General features: G+C 40.3%; 1 protein-coding gene and 1 long non-coding RNA gene across 2 annotated transcripts in view; both read left to right on the top strand.

The window, feature by feature from the left end:
• Positions 1-16,566, top strand: part of fgf14 (fibroblast growth factor 14) — a gene marked incomplete at its 5' end in the record, with an annotated part of 327,598 nt that overhangs the window by 139,532 nt on the left and 171,500 nt on the right. The window lies entirely within an intron of this gene.
• Positions 3,801-16,435, top strand: LOC309690889. Its single transcript, XR_014271826.1, has 3 exons — positions 3,801-3,960; positions 9,307-9,501; positions 16,043-16,435. It is a non-coding gene; the product is annotated as an uncharacterized lncRNA (long non-coding RNA).

Genomic DNA, 16,566 nt, shown 5'->3' with positions numbered 1-16,566 from the left:
GAGGAAGAGGGTTTGGAAGGCCTTGAGTATCGCCACGATTGTCACTCAAAGATACAAAGAAGAGAGTAGGTGACGGAGAGGTGAAGGCGAAAGTAGAGGGTTGAAGAGTGGGGCAGGGGCGAGAGAGGGCATTCATTACTGTATCATCGTTTTCTGATTGTTTCCTTTTTCATTATTTATCCTTTCATAATCCAGCCTTCTCCCAGGTGCACGATCATTTACACAAGTCAATAAAGCAGTAACCCTGAAAACAGGCCTCAGTGCCGAATGTAACGATTTTTTTCAGCGCTATAATCTACAGGGGCAAATGTATATTTCATCTGCTTTAAGCTGCGAGAGGATTATTGATTAGTAATTGATAAAATCATCTCTTAGCGTACACACAACTGCTTGTCTGCTTCATCAAAGACTTCCTTAGCACTGGCTGTAATTACCATACCCTCTATAGCTCAATTTGATGTGGGAAAACGGTTCCTGTGCGAGACAGCTTATATCTATGTGGCGAATGCACCCACAGAACTTATCACTCACTGTCCAAAGCTAATACCGCCCCGTGTCAAGCACAAAATTGGATTTAAGGACAGGAAAGTTACGTAGGTCCGCCTGCTGTCAGCAGGTCCCAGAGCCCCTCTTGCGTGTCACTTCAGCGCTCGGTGAACATGCTAAATCCTAAAGAGGCTAAAGCACCATCACAGGCTATATGTAGCCACGGGCAAATCTCTAATGACACTTTCTATTCCCCATATACCCCACAACTTTGGGCAAAGAGGCCTGAATATATCTAAGCAGAAGCAGCATGTTGTATCAGGAACAGGAAGTCAGTGGAAATCCCGACCCTGTCACACTGATGTCCTATTATCTGTCAGGCAGAAAGGGCAGTCTGAATAGGACATATACGCCCTCAATGATAAACAACAACAACAAAGAGCTGACATTAATGCTTTTTTATTTTTTAAATACAGACCCTTCAAATAAGAAGGTCATAGTGATAAACACAGTTTTATAGTGATATTTTATCACTATGGTGTGTTTAGTGGAAGTCGGGGTTCTGTTCATCGGACATGTAATTGGTGCTGTAACGGTGCTGTTTAGAGACTGTTCAGGGTCAAGGGTGAGAGATTACTCTGAAATATTTTTCCCGAGTAGAAATGGCTGCCTCAGTTGTCAGCCATAGCCGGCTCACTGCTTAGCCTTGAGGCATTCAAATTGACAGGTCTCATTATGTCTGAACTCCCAATATTCCCCTTCGTATTCCACGGCCTGTCAGTCTCCACCTGCCTGTCCATCTCGCCGCTGCATCACCTAAGCACCCACTCACTGACAACCACGATCTCCTCCCAAGGTTTTAGACTGGGAACAAGCAGGGGAGCGGTAGTGTGTGTGTGTCCGGTGGGGGGGGGGTGTAAGAGTGTGTGTGTGTAGGCAGTGGCAGGATTTCTAGAAAGGGCCCAGCTTTCTGCTGACAATCTGACAGGGGTCCTGTTGTAAACAAACTGCAGAAACCGGCGCGATCTAACCTATAGCATTGTGCTGCAAATTAGAAGAGGACTCACACCACGCATGCAAGCACACATACAAGCCCCTACACAGGTGCATACACATATAAGCATGCATACACACACACACACACGTGCACCTAAGCATGATGGCACCTTAGTAGAATCTTAAGTACCTTATGCAAGCTGTATGTTTGTTGGGGAGGCACAGGCAGAGTACTGATGAGTGGCTCATTATGGCAACACCCAGCTACACACTGGGTATCGCATAATCAAAGCCTGGGGGTACGTATTAATTATCCTTTTGAATAGTGATGAAATTTTAAAAAGCTTCTCCTTAAGGCTCACATCACGGATAGATGAAACAAAGCGCAGCACAGCTTGCGCGCTGAGGCTCACATGTGTTTTTACATCTGTTCAGGATATTTCAATTTGATGCTCAACAAGCTGAGACTGAGATTAAAGGATAATAATGTGTCATCCTCCACACAAGCAACTCTTCCAAAGCGAGTAATAGCACATCAGCAGCCAGCCAGGCAAGCAGGCAGCTCAGCTCAGCTTCTGGAGGAAAGCTAGCTAACAGCCATCACAGGCGAAGTCGATCCAGACACGCATGTGTCTCCTGCTTGTCTCCAGTCAAGGTTACTGAGGCGCTGTCTCCCTCTTTCCCCTCACACATACCAGTTGACTGGGAAAATAGAATACCCTATTAAAGCAGAAAGGGGCGGGGTGGGAGAGATGTATTGAGATTTGCTTGAAAGAAATATTTATGAGCTGATTTTTTTTTTTAAACACAGTGTTGTCTTTAGTGAACATGTTTAAAGATTTTTTTCCATCATCTATAATGTATATCGATGGGATTTATCAAGGAAAAGGGGCTAGTTACAGTTTGTACGTGTGAATCCCGGATAATGACGGTAAAGCGCATTCTGAACATGTGCTCTGCCGGAGAGGTGTGACTGCTCAACACGGCTGTGGACTCGTGATGTGGAGGTGCTGTGAGCATGGGCGATATTATTCAGTTATGTTGGGTTTTGTTTAGCATTTTTTTTGCAGATTCTCTTTGTGACTGTCAGATAGATACAACCACAGCAGAAAAGACATTTAAGTTATGGGGAAACAATATATAAAACAGGAAATTGCTTCACCGCTGCATCACCAACAATCCAAATTTGCTGCTAAGTTGTGTGAGAAGCAGCTGATTGACACACGCTGGACAAAGGAAACAGGGATTGGAAGAATTGTGGTTATTAAGTCCTTAAACTGTAACAGAGAAGAAGAAGGGCTGATAGGAAGGACCGTGATTCAGTTGAACCCTTGCTGTAATAATCTATCTTTATGTCTGGTAAATGAATTTGATATCATTTTGAGGGGATAGATTTTTAACACTGACAGTTAATATCACAGCATTTATATAACCAACATATTTGAGCGATTTAGTACTGCGCTCTCTGATGACATCATCATGTTTTTGTTTTTTTTCCCTTCTCCACACATTACAAAGCTCCTTCACAGCCGCAGGAGATATTATTCAGCTGTCTTCATCATCTAAGGAGCTCTCTGAGTGTCCAGTTGATTACAGTCTAATTCAATTCCCAACCAGGGGCCTAGCCCTACAGTACATGTACCCCAGGGGTATTACTGCAGTTTCCAGGGGCTCTATGTGAAGACTGCAGAGTAGCTCAAATATTTCCCTTTTTTCAAATTGAAATTAGGGATTAAAAAATTTATACATCAACATATGCACAGTATTACGGAAAAATAAGATGAGTAAACACTTTAGAAAGTTAGCCAAAAGCTAACTTAAATAGCTATATTCATGAAAGTGTAAACAGTAATGGGCAAACAGCTGAAATAATCTGTGAAAGGAGTAACAGACTAAATAGATGGATGGATAACTTGCTTAATTAAACAAACAAACAAACAAACAAACAAAAAAATTGACAAATTCTTAAAAGATTTTGCAAATGTAAACTTAATACATGGTTGAAATATGTGTGAATATTAATGGATAAACTCCTGAAACTGAAAGCTTCAGGGACTTTGCATGCAGCTTACATTAGAGCAACACAAACAGTGATTCAGTTATATGACAAACACATGTATAACTAATCCTGTTAAATCAATTCAGTTAACGCATTTGGAACATGGCAGGTTAATTGCATTTGTCCGTCTATACTGTGACAACATTACCCACCTGTTTTGTGCTAAAAGTCTGCCTGCTTTTGTGAGCTTTTTAGAGAAACTTGGGGTTTTTTTCCCCTAGAAGATGAAATATGGAACTGCTTTTGCAGATGAGGAGCATCTAAAGTCGAAGAGCCAGCTTTCATGACAACACGCATCAGACTTTCTTTGGTTCAGCAGTGCAACGTTTGTCTGGATGTCTCCTTCTATGACCAGAGTGGATGATCTAATAGCCTGCTGCTGCAGATACACCCTCGGTGACGACAGCATGGGTGAGCAGGTGAGGTCAAAGCCAATTGTCACTAATAGGAGCGAGATCAGCCGAGGCACTAGCAACTGTGCAGAAACTCTAACCTTATTATTTACAAAGCTGTATCTCGAACCTTATCAGTCTCAAACGGAGGTTTGCCTTCAGCGCGCACGGCTCAGCAGATTATCACAGTCAAAAAAAAAAAAAAAACTGAAGAAGAGAAGAGAAAACAAGCTATACTGTAGCTGTCAAAATGTTCATCCTGTCTGAGTTTCTCCTTTACAAGTGCCTCACTATATGTAAACACAAGCACACACCCACACAAAGACACACATCCAAATAAACAACCGCAAAAAAGTGCACGCCTACTTGCGCACACGCACTGCATTTTTTTTTCCAGTCAAGGATGTTGGAAAACCTGTCAGACTCTCACAAAGAAAAGCAAATTTATTTATTTATTTGAGTTCAGAGTAATTACCGGCATTACCGCCGTGCTTGGCTGTGACATCTCTTTATAAAATCAGGTGTCAGAGTGCGCCAAGTAGAGACGTGCCAGGGAGGAAATGTGACTCTTTTCCTCTTCTAATCTCTAATCAAATTAAATAGGTGAACACTTTTTCCTCCTCCCTCTCTCTATCTCCCACTCTCTCTCTCCCTCCTCCTCCCATCACATGAGATGGGAGCAGATAAGCTTTGCCTGTAACTGCCAAGTGTACATCTAGATACTATGAAAAATTCTACTTGTCAGCACTTCCATAATTTTTTGGTCCTGAGGAATTTTTCAATATGACTGCATGAGTACACATAGCAGCAGCTCAAGGAAAACACCAGAGCCAAGAATCCAATTGAAGGTATTTGTTTCCATTTCCGGCTATTTGGCAAAGATGAGACTAGATAAATATGTTATTCATTCCCGCCGAACACAGTGGCTTCTGAGGAAATATGTTACTCCTGCCTCTTTTCTTTGACTCTAAATAATTGAACAGAGAGAAAGGAAGGCCTCTGCAGGGTTCATATTGAGTTTTTTTTTTTACTGACTTTCCCCACATCTGTTCCTACTAGCTCTCCTCCTTTAACGCATGCACACAGACAACCAAAGCTTCGCACACATACAGATCAGATGCCTTACACGGCTGTCTGAAACTCACTGCTTTGAGCTTTTGACAAAAATAAGCAGGATAAAGCTGAGTGCAGGTACAATATGGTCAGACTCCGCTGGGTTTGCAGATGCTTACGCTCCTCCTTTAGCATGAGCACACCACCAGGCGCCCCAGGGCCCTGACAGAAAAGATATGACACATTTGAAAAAAACTAGAAGAGGGGAATGAAAACAACTTCCCCCATGAAGAAGAAGAAGAAGGCAAAAACAAAAAAAGCTTGTGTTTTACATCTCTCTCACAACGACAGCTTCAGGGACAGTTTATGTGCAAGAGACAAAGACACTTTGACACTGTCAGCTTCTGTCACTGAAGCTACCAACGGTTGCTGGCGAGGAGCTGCTGCAGCAAAGCAGCAGCTCCTCGCCTTGTGTTGATCAGCGGGCGTGTGTGAGAGGCTGGGAGATGGCTGGGTCTTTTGTGTGTGACTTGATGTCTAGAGGCCTTTATGATAATGAATGTTAGGTCTTCCCCCACTAAAACATATCAATAAATAAAACATAGGAACTCCTCCATTGTGGCTGATTCACACACGGAAGGAGGCACAGGCCTCTTTTTAGCTTACTGCCACTTTAAGGGAGTGTAGCTTAGCTGTGATACAAATACACCATCATGAACACTTAAGATGAACAATCCACCTGAGACTAAGAAAGCAGCCCTTTAAACCACAGTGAAGGAGAACTATACATAATTAAGAGAGGAAAGTGTAAAGATGTAATTGGTACATTGTTGATAATCTTGATTACCATTATTAAGTAGTTTTTAAAGATACATGACTCTGAGCCATATTTAGAGGACCTAACTTATTAATCAGGCAGCTGTTTGCAGTAGCTCTTCAGAGAAATGCAGAAGAGATACAGTAATTACTGCAAGTGCCTATGAAGAGAAAATGTATTGTCGTTTTATGCTAAGTTAAAAACCTATAAAGGAAACTGAGCCGATATGGTCGGCATTTAAACAAAACATTTAAGAGAATCTAAAAAGATGCAGACAGCAAGAATTAGCGCAGTCAAACCACTTTTTAAATCACTCGCTACATGAAACAAAAGTAAGAAATGACAGTAACACAATGGTGCAAACAAAGTTCCCCTTTGTGTCTTTGGTTTTTGTGTTTTTCTGCTCTGACTGCAGAGGTCATGTTGCAGGTCTTACCCTCAGGTTTGAGGTTCCCTCACAGGTGCTGTCTGCCATCTAGGCCGAGCTCACCCCCAGCCATTCCCAGGCTCTTGTGGGTTCTTCAAACACTTCTTGGGGGAAAAAAAACTCCACTCGAATGAAAAAAAATTAAACATTGATTAGCTAGCAAACATCAGTAGAAATTTATTTTCAGAGGCTGAACAAGTGTGAAAGGTTAAAAAAAAAAGGGGGGGGGGGCGGAAAACAAGAGAGAAAGTGCTTGAAATTGATTGATTGAAATGGGATGCTTTTATTTTTTAAAAACAAACAACATATTAGAGAACAAATGACTGTCATAATTTGTATTTGAGTCTTACTGGTCAATCAACATTATAAATAGAAAATTAGATTGGTAGTGAAAATTTGTAACTCTGGTGTGTGACAGATCAGAGAACAGATGGCTCTTCATAAAACTGAAGGGAAACAGCGTTTGAAGTAATAGACTTAACTAATGCCAGGAGTATCATAGAAAAGGAAGGCATGTTTTCTTTTGAGCGAGAACATACAAAATGTTTACAGTGTAAACGTGTTAGAGTGCCACATGTGAATGGATGAAGACACACAGTGCAGTTCATGTATCACGCACTATATACCCCCACAAACCAGGGCCTCACTGTGTGGAACAGAACCTATGTGGTATCCAGCTTTTGTGATTATGCTTGTTATCATAGTCATACTGCCCTCCATTGGTTAAAGCTCATATTACAAAAACCATGCAGAGGGTAAAGTCGGTGGGGAAATTTCAACTTCAGAACAGTTCAGGATTGTTATTTTATCATTTAAAATTGATCACAATCTTGAAAGAGTTCATCAGCAGTTTCTCAAGATCAGCTATGATTTTAGAGTCAATGTACATGATGGAGGTACTACTGGAGGCGCGCTCCATCCGAGATACCGTCATCTTATTTATCATTTTATACAATCACGGTTCAGTAATGCTGCAGTATAAGTTAGTTAGGATGAGACACTGAAGATTTGGCTTCATAGATGATGCATAGCTGAATGCAGTTTTCACTAAAAGCGTTACTTCTGAATGTGTTCAAGCACTTTTGCTGTTCTTTTCTATGTATTTTGCACATTGAGGGGAAAAGGAGACCAGAGAAAAAGTGGTTGCGCATACATTGGATATTTTTAAATTTGTTACTTAAAAAAACCTTAAAAGACAAAGCAAATTTACTTACCAAAGCAAATTTTGAAATAATTTTAAATGCCCTACGCCCACAGAGTATTTGGAGAGATGTATTTTCCTCATTGCTCCCCATTAGTATCACAAATTCTTAGACTTATGTTGCACTCGCAGCCGAGGAGCTACCGCAGTGTCATGCGAGTGCTTCCCATAACACTGCACAGCAAGATGAGTGAATTTACAAAGTGATTCAGCGATTCTGCTGAATGGACGATTCTTGTTGGCTTTTAGGGGGGATATATTTGGGTTCGATTTAGCGTGCTACAGATGTGACTGAGCAGTTTCATAAACTAGAGAACAAGAAGCTCAGTGTCTTAAAAGGTCCTACACACCCATGGTGCTCTAACACACTATCTGACTGGACCCGCCGTTGCTTTGTTGCCCCTGTTTAGCATCTTTATGATTCCACTTGGTGCATGTGGTCATAGACTGATGACTTACCAGCTTTCCCAGCCCAGCACTGTACACCTTCAGCCTGAGCAGAAGTGAAAACAGCGTTTAAAGTCTGTGTGACAAGTAACAGAAGGCGTGAAACCAAATTTACTTTACAAAGCTGCAAAGAAAAATGATTTCATTCGTGCTTAACTCATTCTGTTCAAGTTTAAAAATGGCTCAAGTTTTCTTAAAGCTCCTCACATGTGAAAACAGGCTCATAGCATTTAGTAGTGGCGTTTACAGGAAATGTGGTGCTGATTTAATAGCACATCTGGCACGAGGCAGAGGAAGGCAGCATTATATACCATACAGTAGTTTAATTTGTTAATAGCTCATATGGCAAACACTTAACTTTTAAATGATAACCTCACGTTTAAAAGGTGCTGGAGCTGTTTAACGTCTTTAACTCGCCACATGCACGTGAAGTACATTACAAGTGAACAATAGATTAAAATTTGGTTCGACACACACTGATGATGCCTCACTTTCTTGCTCTGGCATATTTATAGGTGACCTTATAATGCGACTACTGACTCACATAATGTGTGATCATGATATGCTGTTTATGACCCACGTGTTTAGTACCCAGCTGTTGCTTAAAAGGCACTCTTAATACTTTGCTATTGTAACTATTTGTCCGTGTAGATCACTGAATTTTCTTTTGAATTACAAGGAGAAATATGAAGAATGACTCTCATGGTGGTTGTAATAAAAAGTCAGATCATCACGAGGTTTATTACCAGATTATTCTGCATCATATTCACATCGCATACAGTATACACATGATTTAAGGCGATCAGCAAAAACTGCTAAATCGTAATAAACAGTAGACTGCTACAAACCACACTATAACCCTGAACACAGCTCTCATGAAGCGACGATGAAATGAACGAGTGAATTGTTAACTTCAGCATGAGGTTTACTGGTGAAAAAGTTTGACTTTGTGTAGCTGTCAGAGGCCTGACTAGAATAATGAGTACCTAACGTCTGGGAGGCAGGCCGAAGGTAGCTGATTTAAGAAACTGGTCATGTTTAGGATATTGCCATGATTGAAACCAGATGGTACTGAGAAAACACACACTTTTCATTTTTCATTACGCACTCGTTTGGGTGAAAGTCCTGAAGATATTATGTCGTCTCTTTTGAAGATGAGTCATAAAACCATGTCACACTGGCTGCGATGAGTTCCTCAGTGGATTCTGTAAGAACAGTTTCAGGACTGAGGTTTCTGCAAGTTATCTAAAGCTCTGTCAACAAACTAATAGACTCTGATGAAAAAGAATGCTCATTGAATCCGGCTAAAGCTCACTATCCTCATTCACTGACTTGCCAAAGAACTTACAGTTGAAAATATATCAGGGGGGAAAAAGGGGGTTAAAACCATCTACACCCATGCAATGTTTTATGCCTGTGCACATACAGCCACAGTCCCCGAGGGCCCGGGAGATGGTTTGGCAGGGGATCACGAAGAACAGGTCAACATAAAGAGCGAGGGAAGGCGAGGCAAGGCAGACGGAAGAGTCAAAAGAAAGCCGGTGAAGTCTTTGAATCCAGTGGAATTCCTCTCCTCCTCCGTGGCTCCTCTGGGAGGCGTCAGGAGCCTGTGGAGAGAGCGAGGTAAGACGGGGCCTGTCAGGAACAAAGCTCCAAATTCACATGATATGTTTAGCTAAAAGGGTGAAAGAGAAATGAATCAAAGCTTGGCGGGATCAAAGAAACGCAACAATAAAGTCAAGGCGGTTGCCATGGGACCAGCAGGAGATGCATATCATTTATAAGTTGTTCTTCGGCTCTGTCAGATGTGGAGGGAATTGATTGTTATTGTTTGGAGGATGAACTGCTGCTGGAGGGGGTTAAGAGCAAGGGTCATCATCACACAGCGAGAGGAATATATCTTCTCACTTTTAAACAGCAGCCGCCTGTGATCAGTGTCAGAGGCCAGCGCAGAAGCACCTTCAACTTGTGATGAGACAGACACAAAGACAACTTTGTCAACCCCATAAATATCTTATCGCCACAAACCATTGATAGGCTAAACATTTGTTTTGCATCTTACTCTGTCAGAGGTTATAATCACTGTTAGTGTTTGAATTGGAAATCAAATAGACTTAAGCTGTTAACTGGAGACTTTCATTTTTATGCATGCTTTACTGTCCTTTTCAAACAAAGAATGCTAATCCTTTAAAACTTTGTAAAGGAATATGGAGCCCCCCCCCCCCACCCCCCCCCCACCCAGATTTGCGAGTTTTTAGGGGATAATTTACCTTAATTACAAAAACAAGATTCTCTAGCAACACCAACACATTGATGAGTGATTCAGTTTTGTATCCTAAACTTAAATGATTTAAACTTTACAGTCGATGCGGTGCTTCCTATATGAGTTTTGACACTAACTATAAACCAAAGGGCTCTGGTTTCAGTCTAGAAACCTTCATTGAATCTTGACAATCTGTAATAAAGACATAAGGAAAAAAAATCCAGAAACTACAATATGATCCGGTAGTACAAAAAATGTATAATTTATTGAACTGAAATTATTTACGGCCTATTTAGTTGATCATCAAAATCAAAATATGTCAAAACCATGGCAGATTTTTTAAAAGAGAAACTAAACGGGCTGTATACCTCTAGAGATAAGAGAGGGAAATTCTGTTTGTTCTTGTTATTTGGTTGGGTCTAAAGCCTCGAAGACAAAGGCAACGTAAAATAACTCGGGTCTACCTGAGAACCCGAGAGCACAAAACAAAACTTATAAAAGAAAAACAAATCAAAGAGTTTCACTATTGCAAGGGATAAACAATGAAGGGTGAAAATGGATAGAGAAAGGTTAGACATAGTAATGTTAAGAAAAATCACCTAATAAATCAAAATGTTGCTGTATTATTGGAGTCAAGTTGTTTTTAAGTATAAATAATATGAATTTCATAACAAGTAGCTTATTCATGTACTTATTTTAATTCCTATATTATTCAAAATGAGCTTTTCCACACAAACCAGTTAGTGACATAAAAATTCCGCTTATGCCTTAATTACACACAATTAATGGATTTTCCCAAAAGAAAATCCGATAATATGACTGACATGACAGTGAGACATGATTTTGTATATGCAGGTGCCTGTTAGTGTGCATTTGTGTGTGTGTGTGTGTGTGTGTGTGTGTGTGTGTGTGTGTGTGTGCATGCCCAAGCAATGATGAGACCCAGTCTCTTGTCTGCTCTCTCAGATTGCGCCCATGAGAGATCCAAAAATAACAACAAAGAGCCCTCGGTGGGTGGGATGAAAGCTCTGTCACCAACCATTTCAGCACATAGAGTCTCCTCCCCTACTGTATCACTGAGTGACATCTCACACATCACATGGAGACACGAGAGGGAGGCGGACGCTCTCATTTGACCGCAACAAATATTTCCATATGTTAATAAGATTGCTGTTGGATTTAGTGGGGGCCAAATGGGTTCTGATTCGGAAGTGAAAGGTTGCATGTTACTGTGTAATTGCTGATGTTGACATTTATCATGTGTGGTTAAAAACTGGCTTTGAAGAATCATTTAACACTGAGGTTTTTTGCAAAAATGTAATTTTAAGTTAGATGAGAAGTGACACTCATGTTACCTAAATATTAGGATAAAACCACAAGGTCATTGACTTACCTAAAGACTAGCTTGGCTTTTTCCAGAGTTCACAGCTACATGTTAAAAACACATCTTATAAGACTAGATTAGGTTGTTTGTTTAGGGAACATAAAAATAAGGTAAGAGGGATCTACCTGCAGTAACTCATCTAGCTTTGGCATTACTACTACTAGATTTCATTTAAGCAGGACTTGGTTTCCCCAAGCAGGTAACTCGAGGTCTCATATGGACACTTAAGGCTTATCTGAAAAGTGAGTCCCTCCCCATAGACTGTATAGCAAAGATGGCTTCCTGCTCTGTAAACGTGAAGGTAATAGAGAAGTACCTTAAGCCTGCAACTCTTAAAATTGCTCCGTCAATCTAGGGTAATAATAGAATGGCAACAAAAAATGGTGGTTGCCAGGTGATTTCATGCAATTTTTTTTCATTTTGCAAATGATTAAAAGTAGTTGCAGCAACCACCTGGTTGCCCAAAGTTTTGCCCAAAAACAACCTCAATGTCTGAGTTATCACTTTTGATCACAAGGCAGTTGCACAGGTCACCTGGTGGGAGGCAACCTGTCTCTAAACAACTGCACTCTGAGTTACAAGTTGCACAAATGACAAATTTACATCACTACAAGCATTTCTCAGTCAAATTGGCAAAGCTTTGTAAATATTTGCTGTCTAACTTATAAACAAACCATCAAAAGAGACCAGCAATCAGTCTGAATCACCATAAGCTTATGAGTGCAACACTTCTATGACACATCTTTTTGTAGTAGGGAACTCGACTTACTGTGTTGCCAAACAGTTGTATTCTGACAAAATTTTAATTTGAAAGCAAAGTTGCCGAGTTGGAAATGTCTGTAACTATGTCACTATGTGTCGTCAAATTCCTGAATTTTTGTTTCAAATTTGAGGTTCTGGCTCGAATATAATGTTAAACAGAATTTCTATGTGTGTAGATATTTGCAACAGAATGGAACAGATTTGAATTTTTCTCAGATTCATCAGGTTTAATTAAATGAAAAATTGTTTAATGGTGTTTGATCACTATATCATCACAAGCAGACTGGTCCCTGCCGTCGAAGCAACTATTTTAAAAGGTAATGAGATCGCAAGGTCATTGCACACGGTCATGCCACATCCTCCAACCACTCCTAGCATGACAATAACTTAATAGTCAGCAGGAGCAGATGTCTTAAATAATGTATTATCTCAGTTACTAGTTGTTTTTGTTTTTTTGTATATATTCAAATTGTGTTTTTTTTTAAATTATGATCGCTATAAAAGTGTGCTTTAGGTTGTGCCTATGTATGCATATGACAAATCACTTTGAGCATGCCACTTCTTATACATAGATTTAGAATACCAAGATGGTGATAGCCAACACACTGTTTTCAAGGCTTTACAACAAGACTTCATTAACTACTGGGGGATGGTGGCTACATGCATCTTTAATATGTATTTGCTTTGCTAGCTTAAAAATAACACTTCACAAATGAATGATTCTGTCTTCTTTATACAGTCTACAGGTTTCCCCTTGCTTCCAGGCTTTGTGCTAAGCTAAGCTAGTCTTTCTTGCCTTCAAGTTAGTGTGCAGGCATGAGAGTGGTATTGATTTTCCATTATAACTCTCAGGAAGAAAAAAAAATTAAATTAGCAAACATACCAAAGTTAAATTATTATTAAAGTTACCAAATTAAGAAAAGCAAAAAAAAAAAAAAATCATATAAGCATTAAAGAGAAAATTAGACATGAATCGATTCAAAATCTCTGCAGAATCACTGAAACACTGGAGTAAAGTGACTGTAAAAATCTACTGATCTAATACAATAAAAAACCCCAAAGTAGTGTTTTTCAGAGTCCCTGCTAGTCGTTAAATTCACAGTGAAAATCCCTCCATGTTCTACCACTGATGTCAGGCCAACAAAACTACAAACAGCAATGAAGGACTCCATTGTTATTTCTAACTGGTAGAAGCCCTGAGGTTATTTTTCCTCTGCCTTGAAACAAATCAATGAAGCACAACTCACTTTGAACAACTGCACATTTGCTGAAATCAGATGTGGGTTGAGGAGCCAACCATCATCGCACTTATTCTGTTTGTTGACAGAGGAGGACTTTGATAAACAAGCCTGTTCTTTGAAACAGGTGCCCAAGCATGAGTTCAGTTTTGAGAGGCAATTCAGAAAACTGACTGATTAGAGGATGTTTGTTATTCTACATGCAGCCATTCGGATTCTGCGTATCCTTCTCGAAGTCGCAGAAAGGCTTTCGGTATAAACAGTGATGCTATTTATTTTTCAGCTAAGATAACACAAAGGTTTGACATAGATATTTGCCAATTTTCAAATACCCAAGCAGTCAGAATGACTGTCTTCTCCCATCACTTTGATAAAAGCATCAACAAACAGTAGAACTTGATAAAAAATCGTACTCTTTCATGGAGGTTTCCTTTAGCCAACGTTGCCCCCATGTGGTTACAAACTGCACAACGTACAAGTTTACATTAGAAATGAACATCCTAAATCTTATGAAAGTTTCCTGGTGTTATGCTTTGATTGCATCATTCATGTAAAATGTAAAGTCTGCCTTCTCAACTGAAAGACTGAAAAACTAAAGTTATGGCTTAGCTGCGGTGTGTTTTTCCTGGCTGTTCTACTACAGTAAACACAACACGCAGCCCGGCCGGTTCACAAACTCAGCTTATCCTCACTATCAACATATGGAAGTGTTTTGAAATTGCTATCTACTAGCAGCAAATGTTCTTAAATCAGTCATTTTAATATCAAAGCACTTAACACTAGAATGATGATTACTTGCAGGTGGAAAGCCATGCTGCTTGTCAGGACTGCATTTGAAGAAAATGACTGAGCTCTTATCCGACACGTACAGTACAGCCAGTGTTCAATAGGCAAGATCGAATTACAGAAGATTACTTTGGAGTTTCAGCAATTTTCCCAAATTACACTGGCCTTTGGTCTCTGGTAAACTTGATTGACTTGAATGGTTTTCATTAGAAAGCCTAGCAGAGTCTTAGCTGTTGATACCGGTACACAAAAGTTGAGGCATTTGAGGGTGAGCGGGTGCAGCTGGGACACTGGAAGCGAACGGGTATGCAAATCCTTTCATGGAAATGCTTCATCATGTTTTAAGGCAACACAGGCTAGCAGACTATGCGCTTTGATTTGTGAAACTCATCTGTGTTTCACAAGCCTGACATTCTCCTACTACGCAGCCATTTGGTCTCACTTAGTTGTCTTTCAAAGGATCTCCTCGGGAAAGCAATATAAGTTCTGGAGTTATTAAATCAACACAGGCTTTCATAATCAATATGGAAGAAAAGTATTGTAAGTATATAGTGCATTTGGTGGGCATTCACAATAAAACCTCATGTGATTTACACTCCGTGTCATATTTGAACTTGAGTCCACCCTCCCTCTGTCTGTCCTCATCCAAAGAACTAAATCTGAGTAATGGAAATCAGTTAGATGTCACAAAGAGCCTGAGCCCAGACTGACAAGAAAATAGCCATGAATAACATGACCACCCTTATTACCCTCCTAGGAAAATACTTAGAGTGGGTTCCAAAATGAAGAGTAATGCGGAGACACTTTCTGTGTCACAAAGAATAAGAGCTATTTATCATGGCCATAGATATTCCCACATATTCCCCCTCAGCTGTCTGGTTGCCTCAACCGCTGCCAAAAAACTGAAATTCAAGAGGTAAATCTGCAAGGAGTTAAGGGTTGGTGTTATAGCTTCTTTTGATTAAGACACTATACTAACCAACCCGATGCATAAAAGTCGAATCAAGTTCCCAAACTTAGCATAATCAGGTGTGATTCTCATAGTTAGCTGTCATTTAATGATGCCTATAAACCTGCATCTGCATGTGCTGCTGGAAAGAACAACCAAACAGGGAAATCTGTAGTGTGTGTGTGAGAGTGTGTGGCCACATTTCTAGAAGGGTTCTTCAGGTTTTTGATGCCATCTTGAGGAGATTTACGGCTACAGCAGGAAACTAAACCACAGCGCTCATTTCAACTGCAAGCTAAATATTTGGGTTACGTTTCCACGATATCCAGTGTCACTTAACGTTTAAGATAGTCTATTTAGAGATTAATGTCAGAGGATGAAAGTGTAGTCATTATTTTTTTAGAGGGCAATTATAGTCGAAACCACCAAATGTTGTGTTTAACTTGTGAGAGCTTTGATGTATTTGTCTGTTCATCAGCGTGATTTAAATTCCAAGCAAAAGCGCTTTAGGAAAGAGAGGAACAGATTGAAGTTTGAATTCCACTTAGTCAGGGGGGTGTAGCAGTTTTTCGGGGTAAGAGAATGAGGGTCGTGTAATGGATCCATCGAGCAGGACCGTTAATAAATAAATAAAGAAAACATAACTGATGCTTTTCAGAGTCTTTGAGTGAATGCGAACATTAAGTCATGGCCGCTGGGGGAAATCCATCTGTTTACGAAAATGACATCCCACTTAGACATTATCGTTTCTTTCTTTAATCATCTCCCACCATTTTATCCAGACATCATCAGGATGTGACACTTCAGAGGTCAGATGCACACGCTACACCCGCAGCCATCATCCAGCTGACAACACCCCAAATTTTTTTTGGTATGGCAGCTCCACACCGAACACTCCAAGACAATGAAGACCATTCACACGGATTTCAGTCCAAGCAAGATGATATGAGGTACTGCTGATTTTTTCCTTTCACTGCAACAAAAAAAAAAAACACATACGTAGGCAGTGCTACAGACTATTTTCCTCATTATAAAGCTGCAGACTGGCGCAGGCTTCCAATGACATTTGACCTGAGTGGCTACTCCCTGCCAACATTTCAAACCAGTGGGTGCGCCACCAGAAGGCCAGTTAAAAAAGACTGCCCAAGCCTTGAAGCATGGATGAAACTGGCAAACACAAATATGGCTTGTATTAGGATTAACTTGTACTGCCTGTCAGATCTGATGTCTGCTGGCTTGCTGGACCTTGTGATCGGGTGTGGTGCATTTTACAGAATAACTGCCACCAAAAAGAGACTTATTTTTC

Source organism: Aulonocara stuartgranti (assembly GCF_965226115.1).
Source record: "Aulonocara stuartgranti genome assembly, chromosome: 16".
NCBI classification, from domain to species: domain Eukaryota; kingdom Metazoa; phylum Chordata; class Actinopteri; order Cichliformes; family Cichlidae; genus Aulonocara; species Aulonocara stuartgranti.
This window is presented reverse-complemented; position numbering and strand designations above follow the sequence as displayed.